General features: G+C 69.0%; 15 non-coding genes across 15 annotated transcripts; 6 read left to right on the top strand and 9 right to left on the bottom strand.

Annotated features, from left to right (window-relative positions):
- Nucleotides 1-2,803: 2,803 nt before the first annotated feature.
- Nucleotides 2,804-2,875, bottom strand: TRNAE-CUC (transfer RNA glutamic acid (anticodon CUC)). Its single transcript has one exon. It is a non-coding gene; the product is annotated as a tRNA-Glu (tRNA).
- Nucleotides 2,876-3,144: 269 nt separating this feature from the next.
- On the bottom strand, nt 3,145-3,216 carry TRNAG-UCC (transfer RNA glycine (anticodon UCC)). Its single transcript has one exon. It is a non-coding gene; the product is annotated as a tRNA-Gly (tRNA).
- Nucleotides 3,217-3,950: 734 nt separating this feature from the next.
- On the bottom strand, nt 3,951-4,022 carry TRNAD-GUC (transfer RNA aspartic acid (anticodon GUC)). Its single transcript has one exon. It is a non-coding gene; the product is annotated as a tRNA-Asp (tRNA).
- Nucleotides 4,023-4,625: 603 nt separating this feature from the next.
- TRNAL-CAG (transfer RNA leucine (anticodon CAG)) lies at nt 4,626-4,708 on the top strand. Its single transcript has one exon. It is a non-coding gene; the product is annotated as a tRNA-Leu (tRNA).
- Nucleotides 4,709-6,306: 1,598 nt separating this feature from the next.
- Nucleotides 6,307-6,377, top strand: TRNAG-GCC (transfer RNA glycine (anticodon GCC)). Its single transcript has one exon. It is a non-coding gene; the product is annotated as a tRNA-Gly (tRNA).
- A 4,865-nt stretch (nt 6,378-11,242) lies between these two features.
- TRNAE-CUC (transfer RNA glutamic acid (anticodon CUC)) lies at nt 11,243-11,314 on the bottom strand. The gene has a single exon. It is a non-coding gene; the product is annotated as a tRNA-Glu (tRNA).
- Nucleotides 11,315-11,583: 269 nt separating this feature from the next.
- Nucleotides 11,584-11,655, bottom strand: TRNAG-UCC (transfer RNA glycine (anticodon UCC)). Its single transcript has one exon. It is a non-coding gene; the product is annotated as a tRNA-Gly (tRNA).
- Nucleotides 11,656-12,388: 733 nt separating this feature from the next.
- On the bottom strand, nt 12,389-12,460 carry TRNAD-GUC (transfer RNA aspartic acid (anticodon GUC)). Its single transcript has one exon. It is a non-coding gene; the product is annotated as a tRNA-Asp (tRNA).
- A 603-nt stretch (nt 12,461-13,063) lies between these two features.
- Nucleotides 13,064-13,146, top strand: TRNAL-CAG (transfer RNA leucine (anticodon CAG)). The gene has a single exon. It is a non-coding gene; the product is annotated as a tRNA-Leu (tRNA).
- Nucleotides 13,147-14,744: 1,598 nt separating this feature from the next.
- Nucleotides 14,745-14,815, top strand: TRNAG-GCC (transfer RNA glycine (anticodon GCC)). The gene has a single exon. It is a non-coding gene; the product is annotated as a tRNA-Gly (tRNA).
- A 4,899-nt stretch (nt 14,816-19,714) lies between these two features.
- TRNAE-CUC (transfer RNA glutamic acid (anticodon CUC)) lies at nt 19,715-19,786 on the bottom strand. The gene has a single exon. It is a non-coding gene; the product is annotated as a tRNA-Glu (tRNA).
- A 269-nt stretch (nt 19,787-20,055) lies between these two features.
- TRNAG-UCC (transfer RNA glycine (anticodon UCC)) lies at nt 20,056-20,127 on the bottom strand. Its single transcript has one exon. It is a non-coding gene; the product is annotated as a tRNA-Gly (tRNA).
- A 734-nt stretch (nt 20,128-20,861) lies between these two features.
- On the bottom strand, nt 20,862-20,933 carry TRNAD-GUC (transfer RNA aspartic acid (anticodon GUC)). Its single transcript has one exon. It is a non-coding gene; the product is annotated as a tRNA-Asp (tRNA).
- A 609-nt stretch (nt 20,934-21,542) lies between these two features.
- Nucleotides 21,543-21,625, top strand: TRNAL-CAG (transfer RNA leucine (anticodon CAG)). The gene has a single exon. It is a non-coding gene; the product is annotated as a tRNA-Leu (tRNA).
- A 1,599-nt stretch (nt 21,626-23,224) lies between these two features.
- Nucleotides 23,225-23,295, top strand: TRNAG-GCC (transfer RNA glycine (anticodon GCC)). Its single transcript has one exon. It is a non-coding gene; the product is annotated as a tRNA-Gly (tRNA).
- The last annotated feature ends 3,957 nt before the right edge of the window (nt 23,296-27,252 follow it).

Consider the following 27,252-nt stretch of genomic DNA (forward strand, 5'->3'; position numbering starts at 1 on the left):
TCCTGGCCTCCCACGGGCTCCTCAGGCTCACTCCTACTCTCTCCCTTCCGCTACCTCAGAGCTCACCCTCTCGCACAGGTGCACACGTACGTGCCTGGCGTGGCGCCGGGGAAGGTGCCCTTCCCCCCCCCCCCACCGAAGCCTCTGCACACACCCTGCCCGAGTGTCCAGCCACACTCTGGCCCGGGTCCCGCAAGCCCCACACCTCCCCGCCCGGCACCCTTCCCACACACCCGGCCTGCCCCCGGCCCTCCTCTCCTGCTCGGATCCTGTTCCTCTGTGCCTTAACTCCCGTGGGAGGCCACCCCCGTGCGCAAACACCTTCAACACGCGGGATCCCCCACGGCACGCACCCCACACGCTCACACACACACCCCCCACACGCTCACACACACATCCCATACACTCACACAAACACCCCACGCTCCTACACACACCACACATGCTGACGCACGCAGCACACACAGCCCCATATGCTCACACACACCACCCCACACGCTCACACCCACCCCATACGCTCTGTCACACACACCGCACACGCTCACACGCACCACCACACGCTCACACACCCGCACCACACACGCACGCACCATACACCGACAAACACGCTCACACACACACACATCCCATGCACTCAATCACACACACCCCACACGCTCGTACACACACCCCACATGCTGAGAACGAGACCACACCCCCATATGGTCACCCCCCCACACACACACCCCCATACGCTCACTCACACCCCACACGCTGAGACGCACACCCCATACGCTCACACACACAGCACACACACCCCACACGCTGAAACACACACACCATACCCTCACACACACCCCACACGCTCACACACACATCCCATACACTCACAAAACCCCCCGACGCTCCTACACACACCCCACATGCTGACACACACAGCACACACACGCTCACACACACATCGCACGTGGTGACACACACAGCACACACAGCCCCATATGCTCACACACACCACCCCCACACGCTCACACACACCCCACACGCTGACACACCCGCACCCACACATGCAAGCACCACACACGCACGCACCACACACCGACACACACGCTCACACCACACACACACACACACAGATCCCATGCACTCAATCACACACACCCCACACGCTCGTAGCCACACCCCACATGCTGACACCCAGCACACACCCCCATATGGTCACACACACACACACACACGCTCACACACACACCCCCCATACGCTCACTCACACCCCACACGCTGAGACACACACCCCATACGCTCACACACACACCCCACACACCCCACACGTTCAAACACACACACCATTCCCTCACTCACACACACCCCACACGCTCACACACACACACATCCACACGCTCACACACCCCATACGCTCAAGCACACACACCCCACACGCTCACCCACCGACCGCGCACGCTCACACACACACTCTCACACGCACACACCACACGCGCACGCACCACACACCGATACACGCGCTCACTCACACACACACACACACACACACACAGAAACAGAGGCGCTGAGGGATCTTCCCGTAGTGCTGGGAAGCACCTGGCTGCCCACAGCGGCTCCATTCCACCGCTGGTACGACCCTGTCGCAACCCAGCCATGGTGCTGCTCCGGCCCGTTTGGGTGGTGCACGGGCTGTCCGCTTGGGCTCCTAAAGGAGACAATCTCTGAACACACAGCAGCTCCTTGGCGGACAGGGGCGTGCAAGTGGTGGTGGGAAGGAGACTGTGGTCTGCGATTTAGCTGGAGGAGCACCCGGACAAGACGACGGGCACAGGGGTGGAGAGAGGGCTGGAGTAGATCCTGGCTAGGGGCAGGCTAAGGCGCCAAATGAAAATCTTAAACGGGAAATCTAGGTCGTGGGCCTGCGCGGTGGGGGTGGGGGCTGGAGGCGGTGCAAGGCGTTCCAGGGAACACGCTTTGCCACTTTGCCGTGGGATTCAAGGGATGGGGGATGCGATTTCAAGGACCTGTTGGCTCCGAGTCCACCGTCTGTCTCCGGTGCGCCCTCCACCCCGTGCCCCCTGCTTGGCTGTTGGGTTTTCCCCACCGGCCTCCCGAATCTTCGTGCTCCCTCTCCTGCACTGCCCGTCGGTCTGCTTCCTGGACGCGTCCAGATTCGTTTTCCCAACTCCACCTCCCGGGCGCAACCGTGCCGCTCTCCGCTCGCGGTGGCCGGGAAGCAGGTCCGAGCGGTGGCTGGCCCGAGGGCGAGGGAAGGGACCAGGGGCTCCAGCAGGTGACCCACCCGACTCAACGAGGTAGATCGCTCACCCTGCCCCGACCTCTTCCCGCACTCCCAGCCCCCTCCCCCTTTCCCCGCACCGACACCACTAACTAGACCCTCGGGAAGGAGCAAGGGGTGGCTTGTCAGGGGTGGCGGGGTTCCTCCTGGCGTCAGCAGTGCAGCCGGAGAGTCCAAGCACCTGCGGTGGCCGGACGTGCGGGCGTCTGTCGGTGGCCCCGAGTGAGGACAGAGGGTGTCACGCGCGGCCTCTCGGGTTTGGGGCGGAGGAAGAGGGGGAGCCATGCGAGCGCCCAGGGGAGGCGCCGATGCGCTGCCGTCGGGCGGCCGGGCCGCTGGCGAGGCCAAAAGGCTTGGGCTGGCCGAGGCGACGGGGCAAGGCTTGGGCTGGCCGGGCCGGCTGGCCTTGTCTGGGCACCGAGGCCGCGGGGCTAGCCGCGGGGCAAGGGAGAAGCCAGCCGGCTTCGGCTAAAAGGGGTGCGGATGCGCTGGGGAGGTCGGTAGGCCGAGAGGAAGAAGAAAGGCTTCCCTGACCGGGAATCGAACCCGGGCCGCGGCGGTGAGAGCGCCGAATCCTAACCACTAGACCACCAGGGAGCGTCAGGCCCTGCGCCTGCCCCGCACCCCCTGGACGCAGCGCCTCCATACCAGCCCCTCGCCTCTGCTTTGGCTCCAAGGCCCCAGCCTCGCCACGGCCGGCCGCCCGCCGGCCCTACCAATCCACCTGCCCTGCTGGCAGCACCCTCAAAACGCTGCGCGCCTCCTTCCCTCACACACGCGCTTGGCCTCGGGCCAACGCTCCCGGCTCCGGGCTCTCATCGGGCCTGGACACGAGGGCCCTGGAGCCGCGCAAAAGGTTGGCCAGCTGCGTTGGCCGGGAATCGAACCCGGGTCAACTGCTTGGAAGGCAGCTATGCTCACCACTATACCACCAACGCTGCACAGCCCGGGCCGCCCCGAGACGCCGGCCCAGGGTTCGCAGCGGCGCCTTCACGCCTTCTCGCCACCGCCTGGGCCGCCGGGCGCAGCCCTGCCCCGACGTCCCGCCGGCCCGCGGCCCTGCGCTGCCGCAGGCGCCAGCAGCGGCCGCCCCAGCCCCAGGCCCGGCCCCAGCCCCGCCAGCCCGATGCGGCTGTGGCGGCTCCGCAGGCCCGAGCCCCCCGCCGCCCGCGGCCCGTCTCTGGGGGGCGCTCCGGCCGCCGTGCCACTCCCCCGGCCCTCGGCTGCCGCCCGGGCAGCCCCGCCCCGCGAGACACGCATCCCTCCGGCGACCCGCTCGCCCGGGCCCTTCTGCGCTTGCCGTCCGGCGAGGCCACATCCCGCACCCACAGACGACCCGACCCAGCCGCCGCCCAGCGGTCCCCCGCGCCCCCCCCCACCCCCATCCGGGACCGGGCAGCGTCGGCGTCACCAAGGAGCCCGCCGCAGCCGGCCACTCGTCAAGCGCCGGGGGCACGACAGGAGGCCCTGGCGGGGCCGTGGCGAACCCGCACGCGCGCGCCCGGCCTTACGGGGAAGGGAAAGCGGTGGGGGCGGTCCACGGTGGGCAGGGCGGGCACGCGTCGTCGCCCCGCGCCTCTGGCCGGACGCGGGAGGGAGGAGAGGAAGGGCCCTGGGGGCAAGCGTTTGGACAGAGCGGCGGTGACGCCGGCGACCAAAAAGGGCGTCTTGCCTCCCCGTCGGGGAATCGAACCCCGGTCTCCCGCGTGACAGGCGGGGATACTCACCACTATACTAACGAGGACAGCGGCGGCGGCGGCCAGCCGGGCGCCCGACCCCTCTGCGCCTGCCCGCCCTCGACGCCCTGCCTTACACAGGCGCCCGCCACGTGCCACACCCGGCCCGACCCGATCCCAAACCAAGCGCGTCGGCCCGCCGAGCAGCCCTCCCATCCCGACTCGCAGTGGACTCCAGGCCCGGGCCCGGGGCCGGGCCCGGGATCCGGACGGCGCGGAACACTCCGAGTGCGCCGGCGCCTAGGGCCTGCCGGGCGCGGATCGCGCAGGGAGAAGAGGCCCGAGCGGGCAAGCAAGGCTGCGAGCAGGGGGACGGGCGCCCGGGATGGGCCGGGGCGGAGGAGGGAGGGCGGCGACGACCTAGTGGAGGGGGCGGGGGCGGCGGCGGCGCCCACGGCGGCGAGACAGGCTGGCCCGACGCCGGTCTCCGGGTGCGGGGCCGGGGACGTGCGAGGGGGCTGGGCGGCGCCGGCGCCAGGCCAGTCGGCTGGCGCTGCTCCTGGTCGGCCGGGGCGCGCGTCCCGTCCCTTGCGCGCCCACACAGCCGCCGGCCGCCACCAGCGTTCGCGCGGGGTCCCAGCCAGGCGAGCGGCGACGCGCCCAGGCCCGCCGTCAGGATGGCCGAGCGGTCTAAGGCGCTGCGTTCAGGTCGCAGTCTCCCCTGGAGGCGTGGGTTCGAATCCCACTCCTGACACGCCCACCTTTTGGCCCGTCCAACCGGGACCCTGGACCCCGGCGGGCCGCGACCACGCCCCATCGCAAGCCCGCTCCTGCCTGACCCGCCGCTCCTGCCTTGCACCCTCGCAGGAGGGGCCCAGTGCCGAGCCCTGACGCCTCGACGCTCCTGGCCACGGGCTTGGCGCACACACGCCCCCGCCCACCAGTTCACACGCCTTTCCCACCCGATCCCATCCCCAGCCCCGCAGGCCTGGGGAACTTCGCAGCACGCCTCTCCTCACCTGCTTCCCGGGGGCTGTGTTTTCCTTCCTCCCTCCCGCTCCCGCTCCCGCTGCACTCCCTCGGCCCCCTGCAGAGCAGCCGGCTGCGCAAATGCCGAAAGCCCTCCGCATTCGGTTCTCCACCGGACGGGTGCCTGGTGAACAGCGCCTCGCTCTCGTAGCCGAGCACTCCCGCCACCAAGAGCACACCGTCCGACAGACAGCCCGTCCTTTCCGCCGGCCCCCATTCCCTTCTCTCCACACCCTCCTCAGGTGGCCCGAGGTGCCCACGAGGATTTGCCACCTTGACGACGCCTGACCCTGGCCACACCTGCCTGCCTGCCTGCCTCCCTCCCCGGACACAGGCAGCCCGGCCACCCGCTCGCCGGCCCACGACAGGGCCCTCCCTTCAGTGCGCCTGGCCCGGGAGTCCAGCCCGGGAAGGTGGCTCCCGTGAGCGCTGGGCCGAAGGAAGCCCTGGATCCCCAGGCCACCCACCTGGGCGCCCCAGCGCATCTCCGCGCCGGAAGCCGCTGCCCGGCCGGGACCCGAGGAGCCCAGCGGGCTCCCTCACCGCGCTGTCGGCCAGCTAGCCAGCGGCCACTCTGCCAGAGCGCTCCCGCGAGCCAGGATCGCGCTCCTGCCTCACAACCACCGCCGCCCCCCGCCCCCCCCCCCCGCCCTCGAGCTGGCCCCCTAGGGAGCGCTGCGCGCCCCAGCTCAGACGCCTTGCTTCGCTCTCCCGGCCTGAGCGGCTCCTCGGCCGCGCCGGCGGCGCGACGGGGCCTCCATCTCCTACACACAACACGCAGGCGCCCGCGCGCGGACACCCACACGCCCACACCCACACAGCCCACCCCTCGGCACCGCACGTGCGCACACCACCGGAGCTCGGGTCCCCAGCCCCGCCCACCCTCGCACACTCTGCCCCGGCGAGAAAGCCCTCCGCCGAAGGGACCTTGGGTCCCGGCTGAGAGGAGCCGCTGAAGGCAACGGCAGCGCTCAGCCTCGCCTGCCACAGGTGCCCCCGCGCTGGGTGCGATTCGGGCGCTGGCCAGCCTGGGTCCGGCTCCCGGCTTCCCCTGGCGACCCCGGCAGGGCAACGTGTCGCCGCGGCCGTCGACCGGGGAGAAAGCACCGCAGGAGCCTAGTGGGCCTCCGTGCGTCCGTGCGGCGCTCGGCCCGTCTGCGCCGCTCCCTAGGGCTCTGGACGTGCCCGGAGCCTCTGTTCCACACCGCCCGTCCGCCTCCTGCTCAAACCAAGCCCATGCTCCCCAGCACCGGGCCGGACCCGTGTCTGGGCGCCGCTGGGGAGCGCCGCTGGGGAAGCCGTCCGGGGAGCGCCGCCATCGGTGCATGGGTGGTTCAGTGGTAGAATTCTCGCCTGCCACGCGGGAGGCCCGGGTTCGATTCCCGGCCCATGCAGCACGCCGTCCCCTTTTGGCCAGCCCTGCAGCCCCAACGCGCGCACGCGCGCGCCCCCGGCTTCCTCTCGCCCACGCTCAAGGCCCCTGGCCGAAACCAGCTCGGCTCCGGACCCAGCCGGAGCCCGGCCCTGCCCTGCCGCCCGTTCCCTTCCTCTCCGTCTCTCTCGCCCAGGGGACCAAACTCCACCCAGCGCCCGACGCCCCTGGCCCGCCCACACGCCTCCCCTGCCCCTTTCCTCTTCAGGACCCTGAGCACCCCGCTTCGCTCACCCGCCTCTCCTCCAGCAACGCTTCCCGGCACCACCACACACCGGCGCCGCGCCGCTCCAGAGCCCACGGGGCCGCGCCCCACCTCCCCGCCTTTGCCCACGGTTCCTCCCTCCCTGCCTCACTCTACCCACACTCCCACAATCCTCCTCTCTTTGCACAACCAGGGGCAACCGACTTGCCACCCTTAGCCCTGATCCGTCCCATTCTCCTGCAGGGACCCTCACAAACTCACTGGGGTGCACCGGGAAGACCAAATGCATGGCACCACATCCTCCCGACGCCCGCCCTATAGTCTCTTGAAGGCCCGCTTGGCCGCAGTAGCCGGCAAACTCCGCCGCTGCTGCAACGCTAGGACCCCCGGCAGCACCAGGTCCACAACCGCCCGCGCCAGCGCTAGCACCGGCAGCACCTATCTCCCCACCCCCCCAGCCCCCCTCCCCCGCCTCCGCCGCCGTCGCCGCCGCCACCGCCGCCGCCGCCGCCGTCACCACCACCACCACCACCCCCCCCTCGCAACAGCAGCGGCGGCACCAAGTCCACCAGCAGAGCGGCACCTGGACCAGCACCGGCTCGGCTGTGGGTACCGCCACCACCACCGCTTGGACCGAGTCCAGCACCGCACACCACCACGGGCACCGTTGCCAACAGCACTAGAGTCCTTCGGCGCCACCGCCACTGCCCCGACACCATCACCAACAGAACGGAGTCCAGCACCAGCGAACCAGCAGGGGCATCGCCGCCCACCGCACTAAAGTCCTCCACCATCGCTGCCGCCCCGCAAACACCAGCACCACTAGGACCGAGTCCACCGCCGCACACCACCACGGGCACCGTTGCCAAGAGCACTAAAGTCCTTCAGCACCACCACCACAAAGGCCACCATCACCACACCGGCTCGGGCACCATCGCCCACAGCACCGAAGTCCTCCCCCATCAGTACCGCCCACACCACCACCAAGTCCACCACCGCCGCCGCCGCCATCACCGGCAGGACCAAGTCCACCACCAGCGCACCAGCATGGGCATCATTGCCAACGGCACCGAAGTCCTCCACGATCACAACCACCACCATCACCACCACCACCTCCTCCACCACCACAGGCTCCACCACCAAGTCCACCATCACCACAGCGGCACGGGCACCATCGCCGACAGTCTGGAGTCCATCACCGCCACCGCCACCACCGAGACCATGCACACCATCACCACAGCAGCCCGCGCACCACAACCAACGGCACAGAAGTCCACCCCAGCAGCAGCAGCAGCAGCAGCAGCAGCAGGAGTAGCAGCAGCAGCAACACCAATTCGTCCACCACCAGCAACACAAGCAGCAGCACAGCCTGCACCTCCGCCCCCAGCGACCCCTCGTGCCCCAATATCCCCACACGGATCCCCTGCGGGCACACCCCCTCCTTTCCAAGTCCTCATTGTTCAGTGAACCTGCGTGGCATTTGTCCCTTTGGCCTCTCTGAATCTGAAGCCGAGGACAACCCCTGAGACAGGACTGGTTGTCCCGATGACAGGGGATTGAAGTCTCGGGGACGGTGGGTTCCCTCACCCCACTGGGACGGCTCCTAGACCCGGTCCAGCCCTATCTCTGGGTCTCCCTTGCCTGCCTGCCTGCCTGCCTGCCTGCTTCCCACCCACGCCCCCAACACCCACCCCTTGGCCTCACCACCTTGCAGCGCAGCACAGCAGTGTCCGCCCGGCGCACCTCCTCTGCCAGGGTCCTGTCGCACCCCGGGGGCCTCCAGCTTTCTTGCACCGGGACCCACTCTCCACCACTTGCCCGACACCCATCCCTCACACTCACGGCCGGCAGTCCTGGCCTCCCACGGGCTCCTCAGGCTCACTCCTACTCTCTCCCTTCCGCTACCTCAGAGCTCACCCTCTCGCACAGGTGCACACGTACGTGCCTGGCGTGGCGCCGGGGAAGGTGCCCTTCCCCCCCCCCCACCGAAGCCTCTGCACACACCCTGCCCGAGTGTCCAGCCACACTCTGGCCCGGGTCCCGCAAGCCCCACACCTCCCCGCCCGGCACCCTTCCCACACACCCGGGCTGCCCCCGGCCCTCCTCTCCTGCTCGGATCCTGTTCCTCTGTGCCTTAACTCCCGTGGGCGGCCACCCCCGTGCGCAAACACCTTCAACACGCGGGATCCCCCACGGCACGCACCCCACACGCTCACACACACACCCCCCACACGCTCACACACACATCCCATACACTCACACAAACACCCCACGCTCCTACACACACCACACATGCTGACGCACGCAGCACACACAGCCCCATATGCTCACACACACCACCCCACACGCTCACACCCACCCCATACGCTCTGTCACACACACCGCACACGCTCACACGCACCACCACACGCTCACACACCCGCACCACACACGCACGCACCATACACCGACAAACACGCTCACACACACACACATCCCATGCACTCAATCACACACACCCCACACGCTCGTACACACACCCCACATGCTGAGAACGAGACCACACCCCCATATGGTCACCCCCCCACACACACACCCCCATACGCTCACTCACACCCCACACGCTGAGACGCACACCCCATACGCTCACACACACAGCACACACACCCCACACGCTGAAACACACACACCATACCCTCACACACACCCCACACGCTCACACACACATCCCATACACTCACAAAACCCCCCGACGCTCCTACACACACCCCACATGCTGACACACACAGCACACACACGCTCACACACACATCGCACGTGGTGACACACACAGCACACACAGCCCCATATGCTCACACACACCACCCCCACACGCTCACACACACCCCACACGCTGACACACCCGCACCCACACATGCAAGCACCACACACGCACGCACCACACACCGACACACACGCTCACACCACACACACACACACACAGATCCCATGCACTCAATCACACACACCCCACACGCTCGTAGCCACACCCCACATGCTGACACCCAGCACACACCCCCATATGGTCACACAGACACACACACGCTCACACACACACACCCCATACGCTCACTCACACCCCACACGCTGAGACACACACCCCATACGCTCACACACACACCACACACACCCCACACGTTCAAACACACACACCATTCCCTCACTCACACACACCCCACACGCTCACACACACACACATCCACACGCTCACACACCCCATACGCTCAAGCACACACACCCCACACGCTCACCCACCGACCGCGCACGCTCACACACACACTCTCACACGCACACACCACACGCGCACGCACCACACACCGATACACGCGCTCACTCACACACACACACACACACACACAGAGAAACAGAGGCGCTGAGGGATCTTCCCGTAGTGCTGGGAAGCACCTGGCTGCCCACAGCGGCTCCATTCCACCGCTGGTACGACCCTGTCGCAACCCAGCCATGGTGCTGCTCCGGCCCGTTTGGGTGGTGCACGGGCTGTCCGCTTGGGCTCCTAAAGGAGACAATCTCTGAACACACAGCAGCTCCTTGGCGGACAGGGGCGTGCAAGTGGTGGTGGGAAGGAGACTGTGGTCTGCGATTTAGCTGGAGGAGCACCCGGACAAGACGACGGGCACAGGGGTGGAGAGAGGGCTGGAGTAGATCCTGGCTAGGGGCAGGCTAAGGCGCCAAATGAAAATCTTAAACGGGAAATCTAGGTCGTGGGCCTGCGCGGTGGGGGTGGGGGCTGGAGGCGGTGCAAGGCGTTCCAGGGAACACGCTTTGCCACTTTGCCGTGGGATTCAAGGGATGGGGGATGCGATTTCAAGGACCTGTTGGCTCCGAGTCCACCGTCTGTCTCCGGTGCGCCCTCCACCCCGTGCCCCCTGCTTGGCTGTTGGGTTTTCCCCACCGGCCTCCCGAATCTTCGTGCTCCCTCTCCTGCACTGCCCGTCGGTCTGCTTCCTGGACGCGTCCAGATTCGTTTTCCCAACTCCACCTCCCGGGCGCAACCGTGCCGCTCTCCGCTCGCGGTGGCCGGGAAGCAGGTCTGAGCGGTGGCTGGCCCGAGGGCGAGGGAAGGGACCAGGGGCTCCAGCAGGTGACCCACCCGACTCAACGAGGTAGATCGCTCACCCTGCCCCGACCTCTTCCCGCACTCCCAGCCCCCTCCCCCTTTCCCCGCACCGACACCACTAACTAGACCCTCGGGAAGGAGCAAGGGGTGGCTTGTCAGGGGTGGCGGGGTTCCTCCTGGCGTCAGCAGTGCAGCCGGAGAGTCCAAGCACCTGCGGTGGCCGGACGTGCGGGCGTCTGTCGGTGGCCCCGAGTGAGGACAGAGGGTGTCACGCGCGGCCTCTCGGGTTTGGGGCGGAGGAAGAGGGGGAGCCATGCGAGCGCCCAGGGGAGGCGCCGATGCGCTGCCGTCGGGCGGCCGGGCCGCTGGCGAGGCCAAAAGGCTTGGGCTGGCCGGGCCGGCTGGCCTTGTCTGGGCACCGAGGCCGCGGGGCTAGCCGCGGGGCAAGGGAGAAGCCAGCCGGCTTCGGCTAAAAGGGGTGCGGATGCGCTGGGGAGGTCGGTAGGCCGAGAGGAAGAAGAAAGGCTTCCCTGACCGGGAATCGAACCCGGGCCGCGGCGGTGAGAGCGCCGAATCCTAACCACTAGACCACCAGGGAGCGTCAGGCCCTGCGCCTGCCCCGCACCCCCTGGACGCAGCGCCTCCATACCAGCCCCTCGCCTCTGCTTTGGCTCCAAGGCCCCAGCCTCGCCACGGCCGGCCGCCCGCCGGCCCTACCAATCCACCTGCCCTGCTGGCAGCACCCTCAAAACGCTGCGCGCCTCCTTCCCTCACACACGCGCTTGGCCTCGGGCCAACGCTCCCGGCTCCGGGCTCTCATCGGGCCTGGACACGAGGGCCCTGGAGCCGCGCAAAAGGTTGGCCAGCTGCGTTGGCCGGGAATCGAACCCGGGTCAACTGCTTGGAAGGCAGCTATGCTCACCACTATACCACCAACGCTGCACAGCCCGGGCCGCCCCGAGACGCCGGCCCAGGGTTCGCAGCGGCGCCTTCACGCCTTCTCGCCACCGCCTGGGCCGCCGGGCGCAGCCCTGCCCCGACGTCCCGCCGGCCCGCGGCCCTGCGCTGCCGCAGGCGCCAGCAGCGGCCGCCCCAGCCCCAGGCCCGGCCCCAGCCCCGCCAGCCCGATGCGGCTGTGGCGGCTCCGCAGGCCCGAGCCCCCCGCCGCCAGCGGCCCGTCTCTGGGGGGCGCTCCGGCCGCCGTGCCACTCCCCCGGCCCTCGGCTGCCGCCCGGGCAGCCCCGCCCCGCGAGACACGCATCCCTCCGGCGACCCGCTCGCCCGGGCCCTTCTGCGCGTGGCGTCCGGCGAGGCCACATCCCGCACCCACAGACGACCCGACCCAGCCGCCGCCCAGCGGTCCCCCGCGCCCCCCCCACCCCCATCCGGGACCGGGCAGCGTCGGCGTCACCAAGGAGCCCGCCGCAGCCGGCCACTCGTCAAGCGCCGGGGGCACGACAGGAGGCCCTGGCGGGGCCGTGGCGAACCCGCACGCGCGCGCCCGGCCTTACGGGGAAGGGAAAGCGGTGGGGGCGGTCCACGGTGGGCAGGGCGGGCACGCGTCGTCGCCCCGCGCCTCTGGCCGGACGCGGGAGGGAGGAGAGGAAGGGCCCTGGGGGCAAGCGTTTGGACAGAGCGGCGGTGACGCCGGCGACCAAAAAGGGCGTCTTGCCTCCCCGTCGGGGAATCGAACCCCGGTCTCCCGCGTGACAGGCGGGGATACTCACCACTATACTAACGAGGACAGCGGCGGCGGCGGCCAGCCGGGCGCCCGACCCCTCTGCGCCTGCCCGCCCTCGACGCCCTGCCTTACACAGGCGCCCGCCACGTGCCACACCCGGCCCGACCCGATCCCAAACCAAGCGCGTCGGCCCGCCGAGCAGCCCTCCCATCCCGACTCGCAGTGGACTCCAGGCCCGGGCCCGGGGCCGGGCCCGGGATCCGGACGGCGCGGAACACTCCGAGTGCGCCGGCGCCTAGGGCCTGCCGGGCGCGGATCGCGCAGGGAGAAGAGGCCCGAGCGGGCAAGCAAGGCTGCGAGCAGGGGGACGGGCGCCCGGGATGGGCCGGGGCGGAGGAGGGAGGGCGGCGACGACCTAGTGGAGGGGGCGGGGGCGGCGGCGGCGCCCACGGCGGCGAGACAGGCTGGCCCGACGCCGGTCTCCGGGTGCGGGGCCGGGGATGTGCGAGGGGGCTGGGCGGCGCCGGCGCCAGGCCAGTCGGCTGGCGCTGCTCCTGGTCGGCCGGGGCGCGCGTCCCGTCCCTTGCGCGCCCACACAGCCGCCGGCCGCCACCAGCGTTCGCGCGGGGTCCCAGCCAGGCGAGCGGCGACGCGCCCAGGCCCGCCGTCAGGATGGCCGAGCGGTCTAAGGCGCTGCGTTCAGGTCGCAGTCTCCCCTGGAGGCGTGGGTTCCAATCCCACTCCTGACACGCCCACCTTTTGGCCCGTCCAACCGGGACCCTGGACCCCGGCGGGCCGCGACCACGCCCCATCGCAAGCCCGCTCCTGCCTGACCCGCCGCTCCTGCCTTGCACCCTCGCAGGAGGGGCCCAGTGCCGAGCCCTGACGCCTCGACGCTCCTGGCCACGGGCTTGGCGCACACACGCCCCCGCCCACCAGTTCACACGCCTTTCCCACCCGATCCCATCCCCAGCCCCGCAGGCCTGGGGAACTTCGCAGCACGCCTCTCCTCACCTGCTTCCCGGGGGCTGTGTTTTCCTTCCTCCCTCCCGCTCCCGCTCCCGCTGCACTCCCTCGGCCCCCTGCAGAGCAGCCGGCTGCGCAAATGCCGAAAGCCCTCCGCATTCGGTTCTCCACCGGACGGGTGCCTGGTGAACAGCGCCTCGCTCTCAGAGCCGAGCACTCCCGCCACCAAGAGCACACCGTCCGACAGACAGCCCGTCCTTTCCGCCGGCCCCCATTCCCTTCTCTCCACACCCTCCTCAGGTGGCCCGAGGTGCCCACGAGGATTTGCCACCTTGACGACGCCTGACCCTGGCCACACCTGCCTGCCTGCCTGCCTCCCTCCCCGGACACAGGCAGCCCGGCCACCCGCTCGCCGGCCCACGACAGGGCCCTCCCTTCAGTGCGCCTGGCCCGGGAGTCCAGCCCGGGAAGGTGGCTCCCGTGAGCGCTGGGCCGAAGGAAGCCCTGGATCCCCAGGCCACCCACCTGGGCGCCCCAGCGCATCTCCGCGCCGGAAGCCGCTGCCCGGCCGGGACCCGAGGAGCCCAGCGGGCTCCCTCACCGCGCTGTCGGCCAGCTAGCCAGCGGCCACTCTGCCAGAGCGCTCCCGCGAGCCAGGATCGCGCTCCTGCCTCACAACCACCGCCGCCCCCCGCCCCCCCCCCCCGCCCTCGAGCTGGCCCCCTAGGGAGCGCTGCGCGCCCCAGCTCAGACGCCTTGCTTCGCTCTCCCGGCCTGAGCGGCTCCTCGGCCGCGCCGGCGGCGCGACGGGGCCTCCATCTCCTACACACAACACGCAGGCGCCCGCGCGCGGACACCCACACGCCCACACCCACACAGCCCACCCCTCGGCACCGCACGTGCGCACACCACCGGAGCTCGGGTCCCCAGCCCCGCCCACCCTCGCACACTCTGCCCCGGCGAGAAAGCCCTCCGCCGAAGGGACCTTGGGTCCCGGCTGAGAGGAGCCGCTGAAGGCAACGGCAGCGCTCAGCCTCGCCTGCCACAGGTGCCCCCGCGCTGGGTGCGATTCGGGCGCTGGCCAGCCTGGGTCCGGCTCCCGGCTTCCCCTGGCGACCCCGGCAGGGCAACGTGTCGCCGCGGCCGTCGACCGGGGAGAAAGCACCGCAGGAGCCTAGTGGGCCTCCGTGCGTCCGTGCGGCGCTCGGCCCGTCTGCGCCGCTCCCTAGGGCTCTGGACGTGCCCGGAGCCTCTGTTCCACACCGCCCGTCCGCCTCCTGCTCAAACCAAGCCCATGCTCCCCAGCACCGGGCCGGACCCGTGTCTGGGCGCCGCTGGGGAGCGCCGCTGGGGAAGCCGTCCGGGGAGCGCCGCCATCGGTGCATGGGTGGTTCAGTGGTAGAATTCTCGCCTGCCACGCGGGAGGCCCGGGTTCGATTCCCGGCCCATGCAGCACGCCGTCCCCTTTTGGCCAGCCCTGCAGCCCCAACGCGCGCACGCGCGCGCCCCCGGCTTCCTCTCGCCCACGCTCAAGGCCCCTGGCCGAAACCAGCTCGGCTCCGGACCCAGCCGGAGCCCGGCCCTGCCCTGCCGCCCGTTCCCTTCCTCTCCGTCTCTCTCGCCCAGGGGACCAAACTCCACCCAGCGCCCGACGCCCCTGGCCCGCCCACACGCCTCCCCTGCCCCTTTCCTCTTCAGGACCCTGAGCACCCCGCTTCGCTCACCCGCCTCTCCTCCAGCAACGCTTCCCGGCACCACCACACACCGGCGCCGCGCCGCTCCAGAGCCCACGGGGCCGCGCCCCACCTCCCCGCCTTTGCCCACGGTTCCTCCCTCCCTGCCTCACTCTACCCACACTCCCACAATCCTCCTCTCTTTGCACAACCAGGGGCAACCGACTTGCCACCCTTAGCCCTGATCCGTCCCATTCTCCTGCAGGGACCCTCACAAACTCACTGGGGTGCACCGGGAAGACCAAATGCATGGCACCACATCCTCCCGACGCCCGCCCTATAGTCTCTTGAAGGCCCGCTTGGCCGCAGTAGCCGGCAAACTCCGCCGCTGCTGCAACGCTAGGACCCCCGGCAGCACCAGGTCCACAACCGCCCGCGCCAGCGCTAGCACCGGCAGCACCTATCTCCCCACCCCCCCAGCCCCCCTCCCCCGCCTCCGCCGCCGTCGCCGCCGCCACCGCCGCCGCCGCCGCCGTCACCACCACCACCACCACCCCCCCCTCGCAACAGCAGCGGCGGCACCAAGTCCACCAGCAGAGCGGCACCTGGACCAGCACCGGCTCGGCTGTGGGTACCGCCACCACCACCGCTTGGACCGAGTCCAGCACCGCACACCACCACGGGCACCGTTGCCAACAGCACTAGAGTCCTTCGGCGCCACCGCCACTGCCCCGACACCATCACCAACAGAACGGAGTCCAGCACCAGCGAACCAGCAGGGGCATCGCCGCCCACCGCACTAAAGTCCTCCACCATCGCTGCCGCCCCGCAAACACCAGCACCACTAGGACCGAGTCCACCGCCGCACACCACCACGGGCACCGTTGCCAAGAGCACTAAAGTCCTTCAGCACCACCACCACAAAGGCCACCATCACCACACCGGCTCGGGCACCATCGCCCACAGCACCGAAGTCCTCCCCCATCAGTACCGCCCACACCACCACCAAGTCCACCACCGCCGCCGCCGCCATCACCGGCAGGACCAAGTCCACCACCAGCGCACCAGCATGGGCATCATTGCCAACGGCACCGAAGTCCTCCACGATCACAACCACCACCATCACCACCACCACCTCCTCCACCACCACAGGCTCCACCACCAAGTCCACCATCACCACAGCGGCACGGGCACCATCGCCGACAGTCTGGAGTCCATCACCGCCACCGCCACCACCGAGACCATGCACACCATCACCACAGCAGCCCGCGCACCACAACCAACGGCACAGAAGTCCACCCCAGCAGCAGCAGCAGCAGCAGCAGCAGCAGGAGTAGCAGCAGCAGCAACACCAATTCGTCCACCACCAGCAACACAAGCAGCAGCACAGCCTGCACCTCCGCCCCCAGCGACCCCTCGTGCCCCAATATCCCCACACGGATCCCCTGCGGGCACACCCCCTCCTTTCCAAGTCCTCATTGTTCAGTGAACCTGCGTGGCATTTGTCCCTTTGGCCTCTCTGAATCTGAAGCCGAGGACAACCCCTGAGACAGGACTGGTTGTCCCGATGACAGGGGATTGAAGTCTCGGGGACGGTGGGTTCCCTCACCCCACTGGGACGGCTCCTAGACCCGGTCCAGCCCTATCTCTGGGTCTCCCTTGCCTGCCTGCCTGCCTGCCTGCCTGCTTCCCACCCACGCCCCCAACACCCACCCCTTGGCCTCACCACCTTGCAGCGCAGCACAGCAGTGTCCGCCCGGCGCACCTCCTCTGCCAGGGTCCTGTCGCACCCCGGGGGCCTCCAGCTTTCTTGCACCGGGACCCACTCTCCACCACTTGCCCGACACCCATCCCTCACACTCACGGCCGGCAGTCCTGGCCTCCCACGGGCTCCTCAGGCTCACTCCTACTCTCTCCCTTCCGCTACCTCAGAGCTCACCCTCTCGCACAGGTGCACACGTACGTGCCTGGCGTGGCGCCGGGGAAGGTGCCCTTCCCCCCCCCCCCACCGAAGCCTCTGCACACACCCTGCCCGAGTGTCCAGCCACACTCTGGCCCGGGTCCCGCAAGCCCCACACCTCCCCGCCCGGCACCCTTCCCACACACCCGGGCTGCCCCCGGCCCTCCTCTCCTGCTCGGATCCTGTTCCTCTGTGCCTTAACTCCCGTGGGAGGCCACCCCCGTGCGCAAACACCTTCAACACGCGGGATCCCCCACGGCACGCACCCCACACGCTCACACACACACCCCCCACACGCTCACACACACATCCCATACACTCACACAAACACCCCACGCTCCTACACACACCACACATGCTGACGCACGCAGCACACACAGCCCCATATGCTCACACACACCACCCCACACGCTCACACCCACCCCATACGCTCTGTCACACACACCGCACACGCTCACACGCACCACCACACGCTCACACACCCGCACCACACACGCACGCACCATACACCGACAAACACGCTCACACACACACACATCCCATGCACTCAATCACACACACCCCACACGCTCGTACACACACCCCACATGCTGAGAACGAGACCACACCCCCATATGGTCACCCCCCCACACACACACCCCCATACGCTCACTCACACCCCACACGCTGAGACGCACACCCCATACGCTCACACACACAGCACACACACCCCACACGCTGAAACACACACACCATACCCTCACACACACCCCACACGCTCACACACACATCCCATACACTCACAAAACCCCCCGACGCTCCTACACACACCCCACATGCTGACACACACAGCACACACACGCTCACACACACATCGCACGTGGTGACACACACAGCACACACAGCCCCATATGCTCACACACACCACCCCCACACGCTCACACACACCCCACACGCTGACACACCCGCACCCACACATGCAAGCACCACACACGCACGCACCACACACCGACACACACGCTCACACCACACACACACACACACAGATCCCATGCACTCAATCACACACACCCCACACGCTCGTAGCCACACCCCACATGCTGACACCCAGCACACACCCCCATATGGTCACACACACACACACACACGCTCACACACACACCCCCCATACGCTCACTCACACCCCACACGCTGAGACACACACCCCATACGCTCACACACACACCACACACACCCCACACGTTCAAACACACACCATTCCCTCACTCACACACACCCCACACGCTCACACACACACACATCCACACGCTCACACACCCCATACGCTCAAGCACACACACCCCACACGCTCACCCACCGACCGCGCACGCTCACACACACACTCTCACACGCACACACCACACGCGCACGCACCACACACCGATACACGCGCTCACTCACACACACACACACACACACACACACAGAGAAACAGAGGCGCTGAGGGATCTTCCCGTAGTGCTGGGAAGCACCTGGCTGCCCACAGCGGCTCCATTCCACCGCTGGTACGACCCTGTCGCAACCCAGCCATGGTGCTGCTCCGGCCCGTTTGGGTGGTGCACGGGCTGTCCGCTTGGGCTCCTAAAGGAGACAATCTCTGAACACACAGCAGCTCCTTGGCGGACAGGGGCGTGCAAGTGGTGGTGGGAAGGAGACTGTGGTCTGCGATTTAGCTGGAGGAGCACCCGGACAAGACGACGGGCACAGGGGTGGAGAGAGGGCTGGAGTAGATCCTGGCTAGGGGCAGGCTAAGGCGCCAAATGAAAATCTTAAACGGGAAATCTAGGTCGTGGGCCTGCGCGGTGGGGGTGGGGGCTGGAGGCGGTGCAAGGCGTTCCAGGGAACACGCTTTGCCACTTTGCCGTGGGATTCAAGGGATGGGGGATGCGATTTCAAGGACCTGTTGGCTCCGAGTCCACCGTCTGTCTCCGGTGCGCCCTCCACCCCGTGCCCCCTGCTTGGCTGTTGGGTTTTCCCCACCGGCCTCCCGAATCTTCGTGCTCCCTCTCCTGCACTGCCCGTCGGTCTGCTTCCTGGACGCGTCCAGATTCGTTTTCCCAACTCCACCTCCCGGGCGCAACCGTGCCGCTCTCCGCTCGCGGTGGCCGGGAAGCAGGTCCGAGCGGTGGCTGGCCCGAGGGCGAGGGAAGGGACCAGGGGCTCCAGCAGGTGACCCACCCGACTCAACGAGGTAGATCGCTCACCCTGCCCCGACCTCTTCCCGCACTCCCAGCCCCCTCCCCCTTTCCCCGCACCGACACCACTAACTAGACCCTCGGGAAGGAGCAAGGGGTGGCTTGTCAGGGGTGGCGGGGTTCCTCCTGGCGTCAGCAGTGCAGCCGGAGAGTCCAAGCACCTGCGGTGGCCGGACGTGCGGGCGTCTGTCGGTGGCCCCGAGTGAGGACAGAGGGTGTCACGCGCGGCCTCTCGGGTTTGGGGCGGAGGAAGAGGGGGAGCCATGCGAGCGCCCAGGGGAGGCGCCGATGCGCTGCCGTCGGGCGGCCGGGCCGCTGGCGAGGCCAAAAGGCTTGGGCTGGCCGAGGCGACGGGGCAAGGCTTGGGCTGGCCGGGCCGGCTGGCCTTGTCTGGGCACCGAGGCCGCGGGGCTAGCCGCGGGGCAAGGGAGAAGCCAGCCGGCTTCGGCTAAAAGGGGTGCGGATGCGCTGGGGAGGTCGGTAGGCCGAGAGGAAGAAGAAAGGCTTCCCTGACCGGGAATCGAACCCGGGCCGCGGCGGTGAGAGCGCCGAATCCTAACCACTAGACCACCAGGGAGCGTCAGGCCCTGCGCCTGCCCCGCACCCCCTGGACGCAGCGCCTCCATACCAGCCCCTCGCCTCTGCTTTGGCTCCAAGGCCCCAGCCTCGCCACGGCCGGCCGCCCGCCGGCCCTACCAATCCACCTGCCCTGCTGGCAGCACCCTCAAAACGCTGCGCGCCTCCTTCCCTCACACACGCGCTTGGCCTCGGGCCAACGCTCCCGGCTCCGGGCTCTCATCGGGCCTGGACACGAGGGCCCTGGAGCCGCGCAAAAGGTTGGCCAGCTGCGTTGGCCGGGAATCGAACCCGGGTCAACTGCTTGGAAGGCAGCTATGCTCACCACTATACCACCAACGCTGCACAGCCCGGGCCGCCCCGAGACGCCGGCCCAGGGTTCGCAGCGGCGCCTTCACGCCTTCTCGCCACCGCCTGGGCCGCCGGGCGCAGCCCTGCCCCGACGTCCCGCCGGCCCGCGGCCCTGCGCTGCCGCAGGCGCCAGCAGCGGCCGCCCCAGCCCCAGGCCCGGCCCCAGCCCCGCCAGCCCGATGCGGCTGTGGCGGCTCCGCAGGCCCGAGCCCCCCGCCGCCCGCGGCCCGTCTCTGGGGGGCGCTCCGGCCGCCGTGCCACTCCCCCGGCCCTCGGCTGCCGCCCGGGCAGCCCCGCCCCGCGAGACACGCATCCCTCCGGCGACCCGCTCGCCCGGGCCCTTCTGCGCTTGCCGTCCGGCGAGGCCACATCCCGCACCCACAGACGACCCGACCCAGCCGCCGCCCAGCGGTCCCCCGCGCCCCCCCCCACCCCCATCCGGGACCGGGCAGCGTCGGCGTCACCAAGGAGCCCGCCGCAGCCGGCCACTCGTCAAGCGCCGGGGGCACGACAGGAGGCCCTGGCGGGGCCGTGGCGAACCCGCACGCGCGCGCCCGGCCTTACGGGGAAGGGAAAGCGGTGGGGGCGGTCCACGGTGGGCAGGGCGGGCACGCGTCGTCGCCCCGCGCCTCTGGCCGGACGCGGGAGGGAGGAGAGGAAGGGCCCTGGGGGCAAGCGTATGGACAGAGCGGCGGTGACGCCGGCGACCAAAAAGGGCGTCTTGCCTCCCCGTCGGGGAATCGAACCCCGGTCTCCCGCGTGACAGGCGGGGATACTCACCACTATACTAACGAGGACAGCGGCGGCGGCGGCCAGCCGGGCGCCCGACCCCTCTGCGCCTGCCCGCCCTCGACGCCCTGCCTTACACAGGCGCCCGCCACGTGCCACACCCGGCCCGACCCGCTCCCAAACCAAGCGCGTCGGCCCGCCGAGCAGCCCTCCCATCCCGACTCGCAGTGGACTCCAGGCCCGGGCCCGGGGCCGGGCCCGGGATCCGGACGGCGCGGAACACTCCGAGTGCGCCGGCGCCTAGGGCCTGCCGGGCGCGGATCGCGCAGGGAGAAGAGGCCCGAGCGGGCAAGCAAGGCTGCGAGCAGGGGGACGGGCGCCCGGGATGGGCCGGGGCGGAGGAGGGAGGGCGGCGACGACCTAGTGGAGGGGGCGGGGGCGGCGGCGGCGCCCACGGCGGCGAGACAGGCTGGCCCGACGCCGGTCTCCGGGTGCGGGGCCGGGGATGTGCGAGGGGGCTGGGCGGCGCCGGCGCCGGCGCCAGGCCAGTCGGCTGGCGCTGCTCCTGGTCGGCCGGGGCGCGCGTCCCGTCCCTTGCGCGCCCACACAGCCGCCGGCCGCCACCAGCGTTCGCGCGGGGTCCCAGCCAGGCGAGCGGCGACGCGCCCAGGCCCGCCGTCAGGATGGCCGAGCGGTCTAAGGCGCTGCGTTCAGGTCGCAGTCTCCCCTGGAGGCGTGGGTTCGAATCCCACTCCTGACACGCCCACCTTTTGGCCCGTCCAACCGGGACCCTGGACCCCGGCGGGCCGCGACCACGCCCCATCGCAAGCCCGCTCCTGCCTGACCCGCCGCTCCTGCCTTGCACCCTCGCAGGAGGGGCCCAGTGCCGAGCCCTGACGCCTCGACGCTCCTGGCCACGGGCTTGGCGCACACACGCCCCCGCCCACCAGTTCACACGCCTTTCCCACCCGATCCCATCCCCAGCCCCGCAGGCCTGGGGAACTTCGCAGCACGCCTCTCCTCACCTGCTTCCCGGGGGCTGTGTTTTCCTTCCTCCCTCCCGCTCCCGCTCCCGCTGCACTCCCTCGGCCCCCTGCAGAGCAGCCGGCTGCGCAAATGCCGAAAGCCCTCCGCATTCGGTTCTCCACCGGACGGGTGCCTGGTGAACAGCGCCTCGCTCTCGTAGCCGAGCACTCCCGCCACCAAGAGCACACCGTCCGACAGACAGCCCGTCCTTTCCGCCGGCCCCCATTCCCTTCTCTCCACACCCTCCTCAGGTGGCCCGAGGTGCCCACGAGGATTTGCCACCTTGACGACGCCTGACCCTGGCCACACCTGCCTGCCTGCCTGCCTCCCTCCCCGGACACAGGCAGCCCGGCCACCCGCTCGCCGGCCCACGACAGGGCCCTCCCTTCAGTGCGCCTGGCCCGGGAGTCCAGCCCGGGAAGGTGGCTCCCGTGAGCGCTGGGCCGAAGGAAGCCCTGGATCCCCAGGCCACCCACCTGGGCGCCCCAGCGCATCTCCGCGCCGGAAGCCGCTGCCCGGCCGGGACCCGAGGAGCCCAGCGGGCTCCCTCACCGCGCTGTCGGCCAGCTAGCCAGCGGCCACTCTGCCAGAGCGCTCCCGCGAGCCAGGATCGCGCTCCTGCCTCACAACCACCGCCGCCCCCCGCCCCCCCCCCCCCGCCCTCGAGCTGGCCCCCTAGGGAGCGCTGCGCGCCCCAGCTCAGACGCCTTGCTTCGCTCTCCCGGCCTGAGCGGCTCCTCGGCCGCGCCGGCGGCGCGACGGGGCCTCCATCTCCTACACACAACACGCAGGCGCCCGCGCGCGGACACCCACACGCCCACACCCACACAGCCCACCCCTCGGCACCGCACGTGCGCACACCACCGGAGCTCGGGTCCCCAGCCCCGCCCACCCTCGCACACTCTGCCCCGGCGAGAAAGCCCTCCGCCGAAGGGACCTTGGGTCCCGGCTGAGAGGAGCCGCTGAAGGCAACGGCAGCGCTCAGCCTCGCCTGCCACAGGTGCCCCCGCGCTGGGTGCGATTCGGGCGCTGGCCAGCCTGGGTCCGGCTCCCGGCTTCCCCTGGCGACCCCGGCAGGGCAACGTGTCGCCGCGGCCGTCGACCGGGGAGAAAGCACCGCAGGAGCCTAGTGGGCCTCCGTGCGTCCGTGCGGCGCTCGGCCCGTCTGCGCCGCTCCCTAGGGCTCTGGACGTGCCCGGAGCCTCTGTTCCACACCGCCCGTCCGCCTCCTGCTCAAACCAAGCCCATGCTCCCCAGCACCGGGCCGGACCCGTGTCTGGGCGCCGCTGGGGAGCGCCGCTGGGGAAGCCGTCCGGGGAGCGCCGCCATCGGTGCATGGGTGGTTCAGTGGTAGAATTCTCGCCTGCCACGCGGGAGGCCCGGGTTCGATTCCCGGCCCATGCAGCACGCCGTCCCCTTTTGGCCAGCCCTGCAGCCCCAACGCGCGCACGCGCGCGCCCCCGGCTTCCTCTCGCCCACGCTCAAGGCCCCTGGCCGAAACCAGCTCTGCTCCGGACCCAGCCGGAGCCCGGCCCTGCCCTGCCGCCCGTTCCCTTCCTCTCCGTCTCTCTCGCCCAGGGGACCAAACTCCACCCAGCGCCCGACGCCCCTGGCCCGCCCACACGCCTCCCCTGCCCCTTTCCTCTTCAGGACCCTGAGCACCCCGCTTCGCTCACCCGCCTCTCCTCCAGCAACGCTTCCCGGCACCACCACACACCGGCGCCGCGCCGCTCCAGAGCCCACGGGGCCGCGCCCCACCTCCCCGCCTTTGCCCACGGTTCCTCCCTCCCTGCCTCACTCTACCCACACTCCCACAATCCTCCTCTCTTTGCACAACCAGGGGCAACCGACTTGCCACCCTTAGCCCTGATCCGTCCCATTCTCCTGCAGGGACCCTCACAAACTCACTGGGGTGCACCGGGAAGACCAAATGCATGGCACCACATCCTCCCGACGCCCGCCCTATAGTCTCTTGAAGGCCCGCTTGGCCGCAGTAGCCGGCAAACTCCGCCGCTGCTGCAACGCTAGGACCCCCGGCAGCACCAGGTCCACAACCGCCCGCGCCAGCGCTAGCACCGGCAGCACCTATCTCCCCACCCCCCCAGCCCCCCTCCCCCGCCTCCGCCGCCGTCGCCGCCGCCACCGCCGCCGCCGCCGCCGTCACCACCACCACCACCACCCCCCCCTCGCAACAGCAGCGGCGGCACCAAGTCCACCAGCAGAGCGGCACCTGGACCAGCACCGGCTCGGCTGTGGGTACCGCCACCACCACCGCTTGGACCGAGTCCAGCACCGCACACCACCACGGGCACCGTTGCCAACAGCACTAGAGTCCTTCGGCGCCACCGCCACTGCCCCGACACCATCACCAACAGAACGGAGTCCAGCACCAGCGAACCAGCAGGGGCATCGCCGCCCACCGCACTAAAGTCCTCCACCATCGCTGCCGCCCCGCAAACACCAGCACCACTAGGACCGAGTCCACCGCCGCACACCACCACGGGCACCGTTGCCAAGAGCACTAAAGTCCTTCAGCACCACCACCACAAAGGCCACCATCACCACACCGGCTCGGGCACCATCGCCCACAGCACCGAAGTCCTCCCCCATCAGTACCGCCCACACCACCACCAAGTCCACCACCGCCGCCGCCGCCATCACCGGCAGGACCAAGTCCACCACCAGCGCACCAGCATGGGCATCATTGCCAACGGCACCGAAGTCCTCCACGATCACAACCACCACCATCACCACCACCACCTCCTCCACCACCACAGGCTCCACCACCAAGTCCACCATCACCACAGCGGCACGGGCACCATCGCCGACAGTCTGGAGTCCATCACCGCCACCGCCACCACCGAGACCATGCACACCATCACCACAGCAGCCCGCGCACCACAACCAACGGCACAGAAGTCCACCCCAGCAGCAGCAGCAGCAGCAGCAGCAGCAGGAGTAGCAGCAGCAGCAACACCAATTCGTCCACCACCAGCAACACAAGCAGCAGCACAGCCTGCACCTCCGCCCCCAGCGACCCCTCGTGCCCCAATATCCCCACACGGATCCCCTGCGGGCACACCCCCTCCTTTCCAAGTCCTCATTGTTCAGTGAACCTGCGTGGCATTTGTCCCTTTGGCCTCTCTGAATCTGAAGCCGAGGACAACCCCTGAGACAGGACTGGTTGTCCCGATGACAGGGGATTGAAGTCTCGGGGACGGTGGGTTCCCTCACCCCACTGGGACGGCTCCTAGACCCGGTCCAGCCCTATCTCTGGGTCTCCCTTGCCTGCCTGCCTGCCTGCCTGCCTGCTTCCCACCCACGCCCCCAACACCCACCCCTTGGCCTCACCACCTTGCAGCGCAGCACAGCAGTGTCCGCCCGGCGCACCTCCTCTGCCAGGGTCCTGTCGCACCCCGGGGGCCTCCAGCTTTCTTGCACCGGGACCCACTCTCCACCACTTGCCCGACACCCATCCCTCACACTCACGGCCGGCAGTCCTGGCCTCCCACGGGCTCCTCAGGCTCACTCCTACTCTCTCCCTTCCGCTACCTCAGAGCTCACCCTCTCGCACAGGTGCACACGTACGTGCCTGGCGTGGCGCCGGGGAAGGTGCCCTTCCCCCCCCCCCCACCGAAGCCTCTGCACACACCCTGCCCGAGTGTCCAGCCACACTCTGGCCCGGGTCCCGCAAGCCCCACACCTCCCCGCCCGGCACCCTTCCCACACACCCGGGCTGCCCCCGGCCCTCCTCTCCTGCTCGGATCCTGTTCCTCTGTGCCTTAACTCCCGTGGGAGGCCACCCCCGTGCGCAAACACCTTCAACACGCGGGATCCCCCACGGCACGCACCCCACACGCTCACACACACACCCCCCACACGCTCACACACACATCCCATACACTCACACAAACACCCCACGCTCCTACACACACCACACATGCTGACGCACGCAGCACACACAGCCCCATATGCTCACACACACCACCCCACACGCTCACACCCACCCCATACGCTCTGTCACACACACCGCACACGCTCACACGCACCACCACACGCTCACACACCCGCACCACACACGCACGCACCATACACCGACAAACACGCTCACACACACACACATCCCATGCACTCAATCACACACACCCCACACGCTCGTACACACACCCCACATGCTGAGAACGAGACCACACCCCCATATGGTCACCCCCCCACACACACACCCCCATACGCTCACTCACACCCCACACGCTGAGACGCACACCCCATACGCTCACACACACAGCACACACACCCCACACGCTGAAACACACACACCATACCCTCACACACACCCCACACGCTCACACACACATCCCATACACTCACAAAACCCCCCGACGCTCCTACACACACCCCACATGCTGACACACACAGCACACACACGCTCACACACACATCGCACGTGGTGACACACACAGCACACACAGCCCCATATGCTCACACACACCACCCCCACACGCTCACACACACCCCACACGCTGACACACCCGCACCCACACATGCAAGCACCACACACGCACGCACCACACACCGACACACACGCTCACACCACACACACACACACACAGATCCCATGCACTCAATCACACACACCCCACACGCTCGTAGCCACACCCCACATGCTGACACCCAGCACACACCCCCATATGGTCACACACACACACACACACGCTCACACACACACCCCCCATACGCTCACTCACACCCCACACGCTGAGACACACACCCCATACGCTCACACACACACCACACACACCCCACACGTTCAAACACACACCATTCCCTCACTCACACACACCCCACACGCTCACACACACACACATCCACACGCTCACACACCCCATACGCTCAAGCACACACACCCCACACGCTCACCCACCGACCGCGCACGCTCACACACACACTCTCACACGCACACACCACACGCGCACGCACCACACACCGATACACGCGCTCACTCACACACACACACACACACACACACACAGAGAAACAGAGGCGCTGAGGGATCTTCCCGTAGTGCTGGGAAGCACCTGGCTGCCCACAGCGGCTCCATTCCACCGCTGGTACGACCCTGTCGCAACCCAGCCATGGTGCTGCTCCGGCCCGTTTGGGTGGTGCACGGGCTGTCCGCTTGGGCTCCTAAAGGAGACAATCTCTGAACACACAGCAGCTCCTTGGCGGACAGGGGCGTGCAAGTGGTGGTGGGAAGGAGACTGTGGTCTGCGATTTAGCTGGAGGAGCACCCGGACAAGACGACGGGCACAGGGGTGGAGAGAGGGCTGGAGTAGATCCTGGCTAGGGGCAGGCTAAGGCGCC

This window comes from Eumetopias jubatus, unplaced genomic scaffold (genome assembly GCF_037043125.1).
Source record: "Eumetopias jubatus isolate StellerSeaLion01/CBP00866 unplaced genomic scaffold, mEumJub1_p1.0 scaffold_12, whole genome shotgun sequence".
NCBI classification, from domain to species: Eukaryota; Metazoa; Chordata; class Mammalia; order Carnivora; family Otariidae; genus Eumetopias; species Eumetopias jubatus.